This window comes from Myxine glutinosa, chromosome 1 (genome assembly GCF_964187855.1).
Source record: "Myxine glutinosa chromosome 1, kmMyxGlut1.1, whole genome shotgun sequence".
In the NCBI taxonomy this organism is placed as follows: domain Eukaryota; kingdom Metazoa; phylum Chordata; class Myxini; order Myxiniformes; family Myxinidae; genus Myxine; species Myxine glutinosa.
The window spans coordinates 5,107,936-5,125,363 of record NC_136261.1 but is presented as its reverse complement, the minus strand read 5'-3'; the positions used below and the strand labels follow the sequence as shown (position 1 = coordinate 5,125,363).

The 17,428-nt window shown below is 48.4% G+C and overlaps 1 protein-coding gene across 2 annotated transcripts in view; it reads right to left on the bottom strand.

The window, feature by feature from the left end:
- Positions 1-17,428, bottom strand: part of LOC137420917 (endonuclease domain-containing 1 protein) — a 59,680-nt gene that overhangs the window by 29,815 nt on the left and 12,437 nt on the right. Inside the window, exon 2 of one of the 2 annotated variants that reach the window (XM_078778638.1) lies at positions 4,866-4,972. The exons of the other annotated variant lie outside the window; for it this stretch is intronic. The gene's annotated coding sequence lies outside the window, so the exon portion shown is untranslated. The remainder of the gene's footprint in view (positions 1-4,865; positions 4,973-17,428) is intronic. 2 annotated transcript variants of the gene reach the window in all.

Sequence of the window (17,428 nt, the reverse complement as noted above, 5' to 3'; positions counted from 1 at the left end):
TTTGGCCTTCACGGTAAGAGATTACATCCCGGCTCCTCTTAGATGCTACAAGTGTCAGAGGTTTGGGCATACAGCCCCAGCTTGTCGGGGCAAGGTTCACTGCAGCAGATGCAATGGCGATCATGAGCGTAGTGTTTGCCCGAGTGAGCAAATGCATTGTGGGAATTGTGGTGGGGCGCACAGCTCTGCGTTCCGAGGCTGCCCGGTTTTTTCAAAAAGCAGCGCTAATTCAGCAGGTAAAGGTAAAGTAAAAATTAACTTACGCTGAAGCCGCTTCGAAAGTTTCTGGGACTAAACCTGCCTCGTATGCAGGTTTGCGTAACTCTAATCCCATTGGCTCGGTGAAGGTCGCTACCAAAACAGTAGGAGTCCAGACTGAAACTGAGCGAGTCGAGTGTCGATCAGAGAGAGCCAAATCTGAGTCAGATTTAAATATTTCTAAAGACGCGTTTATTGCGTTTATTTCCGAATCTATCAACTGCTCTGCAGTAGCGTCTAGTCGAACGGACAAAATCCGTGCTGTGTCGGTCGCCGCGGCTAAGCATCTGGGTTGGGGGGAATTTTCCATTGGTCAGATCCACGCTCTGTTGGGGCACAAGAGGAGCGGGTCGAAGTCCAGGCCTCAGAAAGACCCCCCCTTTCTTGAGGACTGAAGCTCCTTCAATGGAATGCGAAAAGTTTACCTGCTCACGGTTCAGAGTTTATTAAATTTTTAAGTGATCTCATAGTAAAACCAGATATAATATGTATCCAAGAAACTTGGTTAAAGAGCCACATTTCATATAGGATTCCAAATTATTTGTTAATTCGCAGGGATAGAGCCAGGGGCAGTGCGGGGGGTGGTGGGGATGTAGGGGGGGGGGGGATGTGGGGTTTTTGTGAGGTCAGGAGTTCCTCATAGGGTTATTGATTGTCACATGGAGTTGGAGTGTAATGTGGTTTTATTTCCTAGCCCTAGTGAGACCTTCTCAGTGGTTAACTTTTATAATCCGTGTCTCTCTTTGAATGTTCTTGCGTTTAAAGAGGTTTTATGCAAGTGTGAAGGGTCAATCTTTTGGTGTGGTGACTTCAACAGCCACAACACTCTATGGGGCTCTAAGCTCAGGGACAGTAATGGTTCTTGTGTGGAGAAGGTGATGGACGACCTTGACTTAGTAATACTGAATGATGGTAGTAGAACTTTCATAAATCCTGGCTCTGGTCGGTCTTCCCCTCTTGACCTCATGATAGTCTCTGCCTCGCTTGCAGCAAGGTGTGAATGGAGGGTTCTTCCAGACAGTCTGGGTAGTGACCACCTTCCGGTGTCCACTCACCTCAAATTGGAGAGAGATCTGGAGGGGTTGGAAAGGCCTCCCTCTTGGAGTCTCTCCAGGGCTAATTGGGGTAAGTTTTCCAGATGTTGCTCCAAGGTGGTCAAGCCTGAATTATTTAACGAGAATCCTGATATCTTCAGAAATAGTTTAGTCAAAGGAGTTTATCGCAGTGCTCTCGAGTCTATCCCCACTTGTAAAGGTCAGATCGGTCAGAGAATTAAAGTTCCCTGGTGGAATGAGGAATGCGCGAGGGCCATTAAGGCCAGAAAGTCTTCCTTTAAAAAAGTTAGGAAATCCTTGCTGCTTCAAGATGCCATCGAGTTCAAGAGAAGAAGAGCTCAAGCTCAGCGGTTAATTAAACGCGCCAAGTCAGAGTCTTGGCGAGCATTTTGTGCGTCAATTAATCCGGACACCTCCATTAGTTCTGTTTGGTGTAGGGTTAGAAGTATGTATGGCAGGAATGGTGGAGGGTGGTCGATAGCTTGGTTGGTCAGCAATAACGCCCCTGTTTATTCAAGCCAGGAGAAGGCCTCTGCTTTAGCATCCTTCTTTTCAGATCAGTCAGGTGATGATCCTGTCGATTCGGAGTCAGGTGAGGCCAAGCGTCAGTTTGTCTCCCAGCACAAAGACATTCTCTGTGATGTGAGCCCGGTTAACTCCCCGCTTAACATGGATTTCTCTCTGGGTGAATTAAAGCAGGTCATCTCCAAGTCCAAGAATAGTGCCCCTGGCTCTGATTCGCTCACTCACTCCATGTTCAAGCACATGGATGATAGTGTCTTGGAAGTGTTTCAGGTGTTGATCAATAAGGTCTGGGCTTCAGGTAGGCTCCCTGGTGCGTGGAAGCACTCCATAATCATTCCTGTTCTAAAGCCTGGTAAGGATCCTACAGACCCATCCTCTTATCGCCCTATAGTTCTTATTTCTGTTGTTAGCAAACTTATGGAGAAGATGGTTAACGAACGCCTGATATTTTACTTAGAAAAGAATAATCTGCTTAATAGATGTCAGAGTGGATTCAGGAGGGGTCGGTCCTCTTCAGATCAAATAGTCTCTCTGGCGAATGACATTAGGAAGGCTCTCATCGGCCGCGAGTCGGTGCTGAGGGTTTTCCTTGATATTCAGAAGGCCTATGATTCTGTCTGGAGGGACGGTCTTCTGTTTAAGATTCACCAGTTAGGCATCAGGGGCAGACTTTTCTGGTGGGTCTGCGATTTCCTGTCTGGCAGATCTTTTCAAGTGCATGTTGGTGCTGCTTTGTCCTCCGTGTTTCTCACTAAAAAGGGTATTCCTCAGGGTAGTTGTATTAGTCCCACCCTTTTCAACATAATGATAAATGATGTTGCCTCTCTTCCAGGGGTGCCGGGCAATTTGTCTTTGTTTGCCGATGATATAGCTATCTGGGTTCGGGGCAGGAACTGTGCGTTCATCTCCAAGCGCCTCCAGGCTGATGTTGTCAGTATTGAGCAGTGGGCTGCAAAATGGGGGTTTGCCATCTCTGGGCCTAAGTCCAAGCTTGGAATCTTTAGTCTCAAGAGAAAGGTTGAGGACGTCAGATTAACAGTCAATGGCACAGCCCTAGAAGTCTCTCCGGTGGTCCCCTTTTTGGGGGTGATCTTTGATAAGGGCTTAACCTGGAATGCCCATTGTGCCAAACTTGTAGCTAAGTGCTCGAAGGGTCTCAACCTTCTCCGTTGTATCTCGGGTACTTCTTGGGGTGCCCACCAGGATAGCCTCCTTATCTTGTACAGAGCTCTAATACGTTCGCACTTTGATTACGGGTGTCAAGCCTTTTGGGACATGTCCCTGTCCATCCGGAGGAGGTTGGAAGGAGTTCAGGCCAAAGCTCTCCGCATATGTCTTGGTGCCTTTAAAAGCTCTCCAGTGAGCGCTCTCCTGGTTGAAGCGGGTGAGCTGCCTTTGTCACTTCGATGGGAAGTGTCTATTCTCAAATACTGGTCCAAATGCATTTCCTTCAGGGTAAATCATCCTGGCAGTTCTCTGTTCCTGGATTGCTGGGAGTATCATGCTCTCGGTAATCTCCGTCGGCTTCCCCCTTTTGGTCTCAAGTGTGTTAGGGCGTTTAAGGGGTTGGGGTTGGACCTCCCCCCGGTTAACACAGCCAATAAAGTGTCTCTATGGCCGCCTTGGACCCTCGTGGTTCCAAGAATTCACTTGGATTTACAGAGTATGACAGACAGGGACAATCCCGTCGCGACAAGGAACATGGCTGTGGAATTCATTCACAAGTTCTGGAGTCAATCTCTCCATGCTTATACAGATGGCTCCAAAGATCCGGGTCTTGGCCGTACTGCGGCTGCCTTCTGCATCCCTGATGTGAAGGTGACCAAGGCTTTCAGGCTTTCAGACCACCTGTCGGTATTTTCGGCAGAACTTTATGCAATTGTTTTGGCACTTGAATGGATTATAGACTTTTATCCCCTCAGCGCGGTCATATTTTCTGACTCCCTCTCGGCTCTGATAGCGCTTAGGTCGTTCCAGCCTGGCAGTAGGAACGAATTGGTTCTTGAGGTAATTCATCTCGTAAGTTTGGCCCATTGGAGGGGCATGGGGCACGGTCGTCGATCTATGCTGGGTCCCGGCCCATGTGGGCATTGCAGGCAACGAAGTGTGTGATCAGGCGGCCAAACGCGCCCTCAATCTGGATTTCGAAACCCCGGTTCCGCTAGGCCAGGCAGACCTCTCTAATTTAATTAAACAGAAAATTAAGGCTAAATGGCAAAGTCAGTGGGACTCCTCCCCTAAGGGGAGGTGGTGTCACAAGGTGCATCCATCGATCGCGTCCTTGGGGTCGTCTCCCCGGCTCCCTCGCAGGGAGCAGTCTATCTTATCTCGCCTTAGAATTGGACATTGTTTTCTCAATTTTTATCTTCACAGGATCGGGTGCCATCCCTCAGGGCGGTGCGATCGGTGTAAGGTTCCCGAAGATCTGGACCATGTTTTTTCCTTTTGTCCGTGTTATAATAACGCTAGATCTCGTCTTCAGCTTTCTGTCCGCGGAATGGGGATCACGTGGTCAGGTCTGCCGGAAGCCTTTTGCGGGCTGGATCGGAAACATCCTGGGTTTTGTAGAACAGTTTTAAAGTTTATCAAAGAGACGGGGTTAGCAGTGTGAGGCTCTAGTTTTTCTCGTGTTAACCTCCTGGTTGGTTTGTTTGGATGTTAGGGTGCGTGGCGTAAATAGAGCCTCGCGGCTCTGAAAGCACCATTAAACCTCAAAAAAGAAGAAGAATTACCATTCTCTTTGCTTTTGGATTTTGCTGTGCTACACCACTTGTTCTGAACTCTTGTTGTGGATTTCGCCTCGTCGATGACCTCCTGCTCTGTTCTCTCTTTGCCTCGTGGACGACACGATTCTCTTTGCCTGGGATTTTGCCACTTGGACGACAACCTGCTCTGGACTCTCTTGTTTTGGCTCCACCAGATGACACATGTTTTGGCCTTTGTTATTCGTCGACACCCATCGCTTCTGCGCTGATCTTTTGCGCCACCCGGCTGACCTGCAAGCGTTGGCCTATCGACACGACTCACCTGAGCTGAAGTTGTCTGCCTGCGTGGCAGCTCGTCCCACCTGCGCTGAATGTCGCTCAACCTGCGCTGGAGTTCGTCCTTCGGACCTGACCTCATCGAGCTGCGAACTGCACACACCAGACCATGTGGTCACCAGCGAGGCAATTCCAGCACGTACATCGGTACGCCCTTAACCAGTGTCTTTTCCCCTGAGTGAGTGTGTCAGAGTGTGAAGGCAACAGTGGGGTTTATTATGATAGGTAAGAATAGTTAAGCTGAATCTTCGTCTCTGTTTCTCAGTGCCTTCTAAATAAAAGGCTGTACATTTGATTACTTTCCAACCTGTTCGGTACGTCTTTTCTCCATTGGCCTAGCATCATCCGGGACCGCATTTGGCTAGACTCTGGGTCTATAAATCTCGTGGGGTAACGCCGCTTTCCCCACTGTGCAAATCCGCTCGGCACCAATAAGGTGTGTGAAAGCGAGGGTTCGATCACGCTGTTCTTCGGCATGCGCGTGCACCTTGATCCGTGCACCTTGAAGGTATTCGTGATTCTCCGGTATTAACCGAGGGGAATCACGCAACAAAATTGTTGGCAGGAGTGGGGATTTGAACCACCGCAACAATACTTTATACTTTATACACTGTGTTTATGTTGTTCGATGTGCTTCAGTTTATGGTTAACAGTTACGGTACAATAATTATACAATGTATTTCTATTGTGCAATGTGCTTTATTAGCTCACCTGGAACGAAGTTCAGGGGAGCTTATGCGATGGTGTGTCGTCCGTCCATCAGTCTGTCTGTTAGTCAGTCTGTCTATCTGTAAACACTTGCAACTTCATCTCCGAAACTGCTGATGGGATTGTGACTAAACCTGGCACAAATTCTATTTGTTATGTTGTGACAAAAGTTTTTTCATGGGCTAAAAAAAAATCAGGGTCAAAAGGAGTTTACGGGGGGTCAAAGTGGATCCACGTTTGACCCCCCCTCACCCCCCTACCCCCCCCCCCCCCCCACCCCAAAAATAGGTTGAGCGAAGGCCCTGGATGTTTGAGGTACATATCATTAAGGAAGAGGGAGGGGGAGCATCGGATACAGGACAGGGGAGAGGAGGGGTAGGGTAAGATGACGAAGAGGAGAGCTGTCCCATGTAGGGAGTGTGATGAAATCAAAGATGTCCACCAGTAGACTCCAAAGTGAGCATTTATTAACTCAAATGCAACACATCTATAAAAGAAGTATAGAACCCTTTTAAGCAAGCATGTCCAGACAACCTTCATTAATGCGGAGGCAATGCAAAGACATTTGCGGGTACATATGCACATCATCGTCGGTCTTACCCACTTGAGGACCCATTGCAGCAGTAATGAACCCTCCTCGTTTACAGGTGGTATTATAAGCCGCTCACCGCGCGGCCGACACAGGGACAGCATCGTCAGTAATGTGTTAGGGAGGAGGTCACACCTCGGAGATAGAACCCACAATTTCATATCATTCTCCCACCATTAAAGTTTCAGCCAGCGCGCGCACTAACGGTATAAATGTATAAAAGTCGAAGCCATTAGTATAAAATCTCGGGTTAGCGGTCAACTAAGAATCACACCAACTCGTCACACTCCCAAGCGCTGGGGTCGACGACATACCCGGCTGGCACGTGTGCGGTAGCTAATCAACCTGCGCTCGCTTGCCGGGGACGTAAGACAAGGCGAGTCCGGAGGCGCCACCCCGGCATTCCCCACCTGTCGTGGCTCGACCTCACCTGCGGCCCGATCAGGCTGAGGGGTGCCCGGCACGGACACCTCCACTTCGGCGACCGGAGTTTCGGAGACCACGTCATGACGGGGGGCCCTCATCCCAGCCCCCTCCCCACATGGTGCTAAATGTTGGATCGACACGGTCGACAAACGGCCGTCCCTAAGCCGAACGGTCGCGTACTGCGAACTCACCTGCACGAGCTGCACCAAGCCTACAGTCGGTTCATACTTGCTTTGTCTCACCGCCCGCTTCAGATACGCGGGTCCTAGATCGACAAGCCAACCGGGCAACGATTGTCCGCTGGCTCCACGATGCTGAAAACGGAAGAGCCGTTCATGGGGAGTCTGATTCGTGGTCATACATAATACAGTCCGAAGGGAATGTAATGCGTCGGGCACCACTTGGGGCCATTGGTGCAGCCCCACCGCTTGCGTATGCAATTGCATCATCACGGCCTTCCAGATCACACCATTAAATCGCTCCACTTGGCCATTCCCAAGTGAGGGTTTCCGTCCGGTCCCTGGAGCAAGGAAACGTCTTGGAGCTCTCTGCATGGCAGCAAAAGTTATAGTATTTTTTCCATTCGTGTTCGTCAATTCCTACTCGTTTTGTTATTGTGCATGTGTTGTAGGGTGTTTTTCCAGTTGGTGTTGATTTGCAATTCTTGCAAACTTTTGGATAATTTAATCGTTTTCTGTTCCCACCGCGTGCGCGGCCTGGTTTCTCTCTGCTTCCCTACCCCCATCGGTGTTCTGTGAATTTAAGTTCTTTCCTTCGCTGTATTGCTTATTTCTTAGATTTTCTCTTCTCCCCCTAACTTCCCCGAACATCGACCACTTGTCTAACGTTTTAAATCTCTTCAAAGTCTCTTCACGTCTCTTCTCGTCTCGGGAAGTCATGTGACGTCACGTCTCTTCAAAGCTGTGCATGCGCGCACGCTTTCGAAGTTAATAAGTAACTGTTCACAATTGTGTTTTTGTCGTAATACCGGCTTTACCACAGGTCGAAACTTTATCTTTCTTTCGGTGTGTATGTAACTATTGGTGTGTCTCTAATAGTATTCTTGGTGTTGGTTTTTCATACCTGTGTACAGAATCGTCGGTTTCCTTTCGGCACTCGCAATTCCTTTCGGTCTCTATTTTTCACGTTCCACGTTCCACGTTGTCTTTGTTTTCATCCCAACTCAAAAAAATATATATATATTCCCTTCTCTGTTCTTATCCGTTTCGTTTTTATTTGTTCGTTCGTTCTTTGTTCACGTCGTTAAAAAATGTTCCATCTGTCCCCTGAAGAATGGTATTCTGTCATATTCTATAACACCTTTTTCTTCTTCTTCTATAAAAGGATGCTTTCGACTTGCTCACCAAATCTATTCATTCGAAAAAAAAATTCCATCTCTTATAGTGCATCTTTCATTCATTCCCTAAACTCTCCAGAACTCCACCCATCCTTCAGCATCCTCAAACGTATTTTTGACTCGAAGGTCGCAAGAAACTCATTTTGCAAGAAATGTTCATTTCCCATTAATCGTACATTTTTCAAAATCCAATCTCACCCCTCCCCTCCAAATCTTCCCCATCACCCATCCCTTTCAGATCTCCCCCCTTGCCCCTTCCCTCCTAAACTCCCCCCACACCCCTCCCCTCTGAGACCCTCCCTCACTCCTCCCCTCCTAGACTCCCCTCTCACCCCTCCTCCTCAAAGCATCCTCCCCGCTTCTTCCCCCATCCAACTCTCACCTTCAGCTCCCTCAACCTTCTGCCTCACTCTTCCCCCTCCTCAAACAACACCTCACTGCGCCTCACCCAATCACCATCAAACCTTTTGTCCGCCCCATACTTCCCTTTCTCCAAGCTGTTCTGAAATCTCTGACGCACCTTCAACAGCTCTCCCTACCTCTTCCTCCTCTTCCACATCATACCGTACCGCCCCCCCCCCCCCCTGTTCTGTATCCGATGCTCGCCCTTCCTCTTCTTTATCAGTATGGACCTCAAACATCCGGGGCCTTCGCTCAAACTTGACTGATCTCTCCATACAGGTTGCTTCTGACAAACCAGACGTGATCTGCTTAACAGAAACTTTCCTCCTTCATGATGTCTCTGATTCCTTGGTATCTCTCCCAGGTTACTCCCTCCTCCAGTATGATAGAACTGAGCCTCGTCCTGGAGGGGGGGTTGCTATCTTTATTAAAAACTCTCTTCCTCACTCGCCCTGCACTGCCCTCTCTCCACCTCACCCCCAGGAATACCTTTGGCTACGGCTTCCCCTTCGCTCCCACCTTTTGTTCATATGTGTGTTGTACCGTCCACCAAACAGTGATGACTCCATCTACATCTCGCTGTCTGATAACATGGACCAACTTCTATCTACCCATCCCAACTCTCTCTTCCTCATATGTGGTGATTTCAATTGTCACCATGCCAGTTGGCTGGGTGTGGGTACCTCTCTCACCAGCCATGGCTCTTCAGCAAAGGACTTCTGTGACTCACTGGGACTGACACAATCTGTCAATTTCCCGACCCGGATCTCAATCAATGGAGCATCTTCTCTTCTGGACTTGGTTATGACTAACTTCCCTGAAAATGTCTGCTGCTCTTCTTCTGCTCCAATCGGCTCATCTGATCATGTGCTTGTTAAAGTGGACATCTCTCTGACCATTCTCAGAGAGCCTCCTCAGCGTCGATGAGTCTGGCATTTCACTCAGGCCAACTGGCATGGTCTTCAAGCAGCCATCAATCATCTGGACTGGTCTCCCATCTCTACCGCCTCTGACATCAACTCATCCTGGGAATTCTTCCAAAGTAAACTGCTCTCTCTCATGCACAGATTTATCCCATCTCGTCTTCAGTTGTCATACCCTTCCTCCCGTCCATGGTACACGGAATATTGTGGTGAGGCTATTGCCCAGAAACAACTTGCTTTCGTCTCCTGGAAAGCAAATCCAACGGAAGGAAATCTCTTTTCCTTTCACAAAGCCCGAAACAAGTGTGTGTCCACCCTCAGGAGAGCCAGGAAACAATATCTCTCCGTTCTCAGGACAGAACTCTCTTATCTGTCTCCCTCTTCCAAATCCTGGTGGCGTCTGGTCAAATCTGTTTCTGGTGTTTGTTCCCCCTCCATCCCCTCCCTCACCTCAAATGGCCACACGGCTGACTCCGCGCGTGAAAAAGCTGAATGCCTCAACTCTGTGTTTGCCTCTAAATCTTGTGTCCCAAACCCATCCCTCTCTGTACCCACCGTACCCAGTCGTACCCACCTGCTCCTGGACTCTGTGTCCTTTCCTCCTGACAAGGTGGAAAAGTTTCTGTCAACCCTCGACTCTGATTCTGCAACTGGACCTGACGGCATCAGCCCACGGGTCCTAAAATCTTGTTCTTCCGCTCTTTCACTCCCTCTCTCTGTTCTCTTCACACTCTCTTTTGCTCAAGGTCATCTGCCATCTGCTTGGAAATCTGCCAACATCACCGCTTTGCACAAAAAAGGTGCAAAAACAGATCCCAGCAACTACAGACCAATCAGCCTTCTCTCAATTATCAGTAAAGTCATGGAATCAATCATTGCTTCAGATATGAAATCTTTCCTCTTCTCCAATGGCTTGATCTCTGATCATCAATTTGGTTTCAGACCTGGTCACTCTACTCTGGACATGCTGCTTCTGCTTTCTCAGCAATGGATGGAGGTCCTCAATGCCAAACAGGAAATTCGAGCTGTCTCCCTTGACATATCACGTGCCTTCGATACGGTCTGGCACCCCGCCCTGCTCACCAAACTCTCCTCTGTTGGTATCCATGGAAATCTCCACGCATGGCTGGCGGACTTCCTCTCTAGTCATAGTCAACGTGTGGCGCTGAATGGGTTTCTCTCATCTCCTCTTCCTGTTGAGGCTGGAATTCCCCAAGGCAGTGTTCTGGGCCCTGTGCTTTTTCTGGTCTACATCAATGATCTCCCCGAATCTCTTGAAAATCCTCTCTATCTCTTTGCTGATGACTCTACTCTCTGTCGCTCCATTCTTCATCCCTCAGATCGACAGTCTGCAGCCTCCTCACTCTCTGCAGACCTGGACAAAATCACAGACTGGGCAAACAAGTGGAACATGTCTTTCAATCCTGACAAATCTCACACTCTTACAATGTCTCTCCGAAAAGCCCGACTGGACAACCCTCCCATCTACGTTCTGAATAATCCTCTCCAAGAAGTTCTGTCACTCAAACTTTTGGGTCTCACTATCTGCCATGATCTTTCCTGGGAAAACCACATTTCAAATCTGGCCTCCAAAGCCAGTCGCTGACTGGGCATCCTCCGTCGTGCGAAGTCCTTCCTTGGCACACCTGAGCTCCTCACCACGTACAAGGCTTTCATCTGCAGCTCAATGGAATACTGCTCTCCCCTCTGGGCTGGTGCTCCTGCCTCACACCTAGCTCGTCTTCACGCTGTTGAAAGCAAAGCATTCAGAATCATTGGAATCTCCCGCGATGAAGCTAACTCCTAGGGCCTTTCACTCACTCACCGCAGGCAGGTTGGTGGTCTTTCCGTCTTCTCCCGACTCCTCTCTGGCCTTGCCCCCCCCCAGCTCTCTCTGGGCTCTGTCCCGCAAATATTCCTACAGGTCGCACAAGATCTGCCTGCAACCCTCTTATGGTTAAACTGCCAAAACAAGTCTGTCTGCTCACCTTCACTCCTTCATTCCTCTTTTCTCCCGCCTCTGGAACAAACTCCCTCACTCTCTTCAATCCCACTCCACCCTCCAGTCCAAAACCTTGATCTTTTCTATCCCCGATAATGTCACCCCAATTCCACTTTTTGAAATACCAACTTCTGACCTGGAAGTCCTTGGTGTCCTTGTGTTTTATACTTCTCCCACCCCCCACCCCCCCCCCCCCACCCCTTCCCACGCCTCCTCCCCCCGAGCCCTCTCCCTCCCACACATCTCCCTGCTCTCAAATGTTGTGTGCTCTCAAGTGTTTGTGTGCTTCCCATTCTCTTGTCTTCCGCTCCCTCTTTTTATATATTTTGTTTGTCTGGTTGATTTGTTTGTGAAGTAAATGTCATGGGGGGTTCTGGAATGTCAGCTCTTTCACGAGCCTCGATTCAGTATACAAAAAAAAAAAAAAAAATCCCCTCCGGATGATAGGGAGTAGTGCGACTGGCAGTGATCCCCAAGCCCACAAGGAAGGTCCGCACCTCCTGTGACATGAGCGTGGCCCCTGGATTCGAATGCATGAACCCGGGATACCCGAACATGACAAACAGGTGACGCAGGCATCGAATAACCGTGGCGGATGTCATGTCCGAGCACGGAAATGCAAACGGGAAGCACGAGAACTCATCAACTACCATCAACATATAACGTAGCGTGCTCTGTGTGGGTAAGGGACCCTTGAAATCGATGCTGAGCCCTTCCCAAAGTCAAGTCGCCTGAACGAGAGCTCCCACCGGCGGTTTATAAAACCGCGGTTTCAGCTCAGCGCACACCGAGCATGAGCGGCATAGACGTCTGATGTCCTCAATTGAAAACGGTAAATTGCGGCAGCGCACGAAATGAGCAAAGCAAGTTACCCCTGGATGGCACAATGAGTCATGGATGCGCTTCAGATCCTCCAAAGTCATGCCGGCACATACCGATGGGCGAGATAGCGCGTCGGCGGCTACATTTTCGCTCCCTGGTCGATATATGATATCATAACAGTAGTCAGCCAGTTCGACCTGCCATCGTAATATTTTCTCGTTTTTAATGCGCTGGAAATATTTATGTCCGTACATAAATGCCACGGACTACTGATCAGTCAAAGGATCAAACTTCCTGCCCAGCAGCAAGTGGCACCACCGTCTGACTGATTCCACAACCGCATAAGCTTCTTTTTCTACCGCAGAATGTTTATGCTCGGCCGAGGTCAATGTCCTGGAGAAGAATGCCACCGGTTTACTCCCTTGAGTGAGGGTGGCAGCGATGGCACAATCCAAGGCATCTGTCTCGACGAGAAATCGAATGTTGTCATCAATCGAAGTCACACAGGCCCCAGCGATATCTTCCTTCAGAAGTTGAAAAGTGTCTTGAGCATCCTGCGTCAGAGGGAAGGCTTTACAATCCACTTTCACGGTCCATTTTTATTCACTCGAATCCGACGCGTGGGAGCGATGGAGAAGCTGCTACACCTTGAGGTCTTCTCGGGCGACCCTCAGGCTACGAACGCGGCAGACCAATGGGACCATTGGTACAACTCTCTTCGGAATTACATCTCTGTAGTTCCTGATCTCACTGACCTGATCTCAGCGGCTATCGATTCTGAACTGTCATGTCACCGACATCATTTATGGTTACATTTCCCAATGTACCATGTATGATGCAGCCGTGGTGACGTTGTGAGGTATATACATCAAGCAACGAAGTGCGTTGTATGGTCGCCACATGCTCGCCTCCCAGCATCAGGATTCGTCGGAGAGCCAAGAGCATAACATCCAGGAGTTGATACGCCTGGGGAAATATTGTTTGATGGAACCTCGAACGGTTGCAGAGTCGACTGATAACCTAATGTGAGATGCTTTTGTGACGGGAATCGCCTCGCCAGCAATCAGTTTGCGATTGCTTGAGGAAGCCATGTTGACCTTCCAGCAAGCGTGCGACAAGGCTCGCATATTACAGCTGGCAACAACTCGTGCGGAGGCGCACGGTGGATCCTTTCTCACGGCAGGGGCTATTGCAGAAGCGGGCGGTGAGACAAAGCAAGTATGAACTGACTGTAGACTTGGTGCAGCTCGTGCAGGTGAATCCGCAGTACGCAACCGTTCGGCTTAGGGACGGCCATTTGTCGACCGTGTCGATCGAACATTTAGCGCCATGTGGGGTGGGGGCTGGGGATGAGGGCCCCCATAATGACGTGGTCTGCGAAACTCCGGTCGCCGAAATGGAGGTGTCCGTGCCGGGCACCCCTCAGCCTGATCGGGCCGCAGGTGAGGTCGAGCCGTGACAGGTGTGGAATTTCGGGGTGGCGCCTCCGGACTCGCCTTGTCTTCCGTCCCCGGAGAGCGAGCGCGGGTTGGTTAGCTACCACACACGTGCCGGCCGGGTATGCCGTCGACCCCAGCGCTTGGGAGTGTGACGAGTTGGTGTGAATCTTAGTTGACCGCTAACCCGAGATTTTATACTAATGGCTTCGACTTTTATACATTTATACCGTTAGTGCACGTGCTGGCTGAAACTTTAATGGTGGGAGAATGATATGAAATTGTGGGTTCTATCTCTGAGCTGTGACCTGCTCCCTAATACATTACTGACAATGCAGTCCCTGTGTCGGCCGCGCGGTGAGCGGCTTATAATACCACCTGTAAGCAAGGAGGGTTCATTACTGCTGCAATGGGTCGGCCGCGCGGTGAGCGGCTTATAATACCACCTGTAAGCAAGGAGGGTTCATTACTGCTGCAATGGGTCCTCAAGTTGGTAAGACCGATGATGATGTGCATATGTACCCGCAAATGTCTTTGCATTGCCTCTGCATTAATGAAGGTTGTCTGGACATGCTTGCTTATAAGGTTTCGATACTTCTTTTATAGATGTGTTGCATTCAAGTGAATAAAAATGTTATGAAGTCAAAGATGTCCACCAATAGACTCCAAAGTGAGCTTTTATTCACTCGAATGCAACACATCTATAAAAGAAGTATAGAATCCTTATAAGCAAGCATGTCCAGACAACCTTCATTCATGCGGAGGCAATGCAAAGACATTTGCGGGTACATATGCACATCATCATCGGTCTTACCAACTTGAGGACCCATAGCAGCAGTAATGAACCCTCCTCGCTTACAGGTGGTATTATAAGCCGCTCACCGCGCGGCCGACACAGGCACTGCATCGTCAGTATTGTATTAGGGAGGACGTCACAGCTCGGAGATAGAACCCACAATTTCATATCAGGGAGAGTTGTTGATCATGTGTTGGAGATTGCAGAAGAGCTAGGAGAGAGGAAAGGATGAGAAGGACAAAAGGTTTGATGGTGATGGGATGAGACACAGTGAGCCGTTGTTTGAGGCAGGGCAGAGTAAGGAAGGAAGAAGGTTGGAGGAGGGGGAGGTATGAATTGGAACGGAGAGGAAGTGGGGAGGAAGCAGCTTTGAGGAGGAGGGGAGAATTTTAGAGAAATGGAGGATGGGGAGATTTGAAGGGGAGGGGTGAGAAGGGAGTTTTGAAAGGGAGGGGCGAGGGGGGAATTTAGGAAGGGAGGAGGCAGTTTTGGAGGGGAGTGGTGAGGGGGAGATTTGAAGGGGAGAGGTGAGGGGGGAGCTTAGAAGGAGAGGGGTTAGGGGATGTTTAGGAGGGGCGAGGGAGGAGTTTGGGAGGGGTGTGACGAGGTGGAGTTAAGAAAGTCTTGGACAATCAATGGAAAACGAATATTTATTGCAAAATGAGTTTGTTGTTAATTTCAAGTCAGAGGTCCGTTTGAAAACGTAAGAGGGGTGGAATGAAGGTGAGTTTAGGGAATGTAGAGAGGAAGAACTATCAGAGATTGAATTGTTTTTCATCAGAATCAAAAAATATTTTTTTGATAATGACAATTAATTTTCAAAAAGTTACAGATTCAGAGGAAGCACTGGTGGTTTAGGTATGCTACAAGCCAATTGATTAAGAAAATATTTTATGATTACTATTTATTGATTTTAATTATGCAATTTCATTGTATCATTGATTTTACTAATGCAATTTCATTTATACAAGCCCGCTTTGATACAACCCCGCTTTGGTGCAACCTCACTTTGATACAAACCCTCTTTGATACAACCCCTGTTTGATACAACCCCTGTTTGATATAACCCCTGTTTGATACAACCCCGCTTTGATTCAACCTCACTTTGATACAAACCCTCTTTGATACAACCCCGCTTTGATACAACCCCTGTGTGATACAACCCCTGTTTGATACAACCCCGCTTTGATTCAACCCCACTTTGATACAACCACGCTTTGATACAACCTTGCTTTGATACAACCTCGCTGTGATACAACCCTGCTTTGATACAACCTTGCTTTGATACAACCTTGCTGTGATACAACCCTGCTTTGATACAAACCCTCTTTGATAAAACCCCGCTTTGATACAACCCCTGTTTGATACAACCCCTGTTTGACACAACCCCGCTTTGATTCAACCCCACTTTGATACAACCTCACTTTGATACAAACACTCTTTGATACAACCCCGCTTTGATACAACCCCTGTTTGATACAACCCCTGTTTGACACAACCCCGCTTTGATTCAACCCCGCTTTGATTCAACCCCACTTTGATACAACCACGCTTTGATACAACCGTACTTTCATTGGACAAGCTTTGATACAACCTTGCTTTGATACAACCTCGCTGTGATACAACCCTGCTTTGATACAACCACGCTTTGATACAACCCTGCTTTGATACAACCACGCTTTGATACAACCCTGCTTTGATACAACCACGCTTTGATACAACCGTACTTTCATTGGACAAGCTTTGATACAACCTTGCTTTGATACAACCTCGCTGTGATACAACCCTGCTTTGATACAACCTTGCTGTGATACAACCCTGCTTTGATACAACCTTGCTGTGATACAACCCTGCTTTGATACAACCTTGCTGTGATACAACCCTGCTTTGATACAACCGTGCTTTGATACAACCGTGCTTTGATACAACCTCGCTGTGATACAACCCTGATTTGATACAACCTCACTGTGATACAACCCTGCTTTGATACAACCTTGCTGTGATACAACCCTGCTTTGATTCAACCTTGCTTTGAAACAACCTCGCTGTGAAACAACCCTGCTTTGATACAACCGCGCTTTGATAGAACCTCGCTGTGATCTTTCAGAGATTTTGATACAACCCCGCTCTTCTCGTGAAACTGCCAAAACCAAGACTCACCGCCTCTGGAACAAATTCCCACAATCTTGTCAATCCCACTCCTCCCTCCATGTGTTTAAAACAGCTGTTCACCACCATCTCTTGTCTTCCCCCATCCAAAACCTTGATCTTTTCTACCCCTGTTAATACACCCCAAATCCACCTTTTACAAATTCCCTGTTTTCTTTCCTGAAAGTCCATGTAGTGTCCATTTTGTTTATCCTGTGTACCCCACTCCAACCCTCTCCCTTCCACGGATCTCCCGATGTCCCTGTTCTCTACTGATGTGCTCCCACCTCTCTCCCCCTCTTGTCTTCCACTCCCATTATTATATACTAGTGGGGTCACCCGTGGGAATCCCACGGGCATGGACGTGTGTGACATTTCGACATATTGAGTTAGATGCTGCACCTGTTTCACAATAACACACACACACACACACACACACACACACACACACACACACACACACACACACACACACCTCGTTTTTTCATTTCTGTATCTCACAATTCGGTCTCTCTCTTATTCACACACCCACACAAACACACACACACACACACACACACACATACACACACACACACACACACACACACACACACACACACACACACACATGTACACCGACACACATATACACATACACACACACATATATACACACACACGCAAACACACATACACATACACACACACACACACACATGCACGCACACGTACACACACATGTACACCGACACATGCATATACACATACACACATATACACATACACATATGGATACACACACATGCACACACATACACATATACACACACAGACACATACACATATACACATACACACACACAGACACACACACACACACATGCATACACATACACACATATACATACATACACACACACACACACACACACACACACACACACATATATACACATAT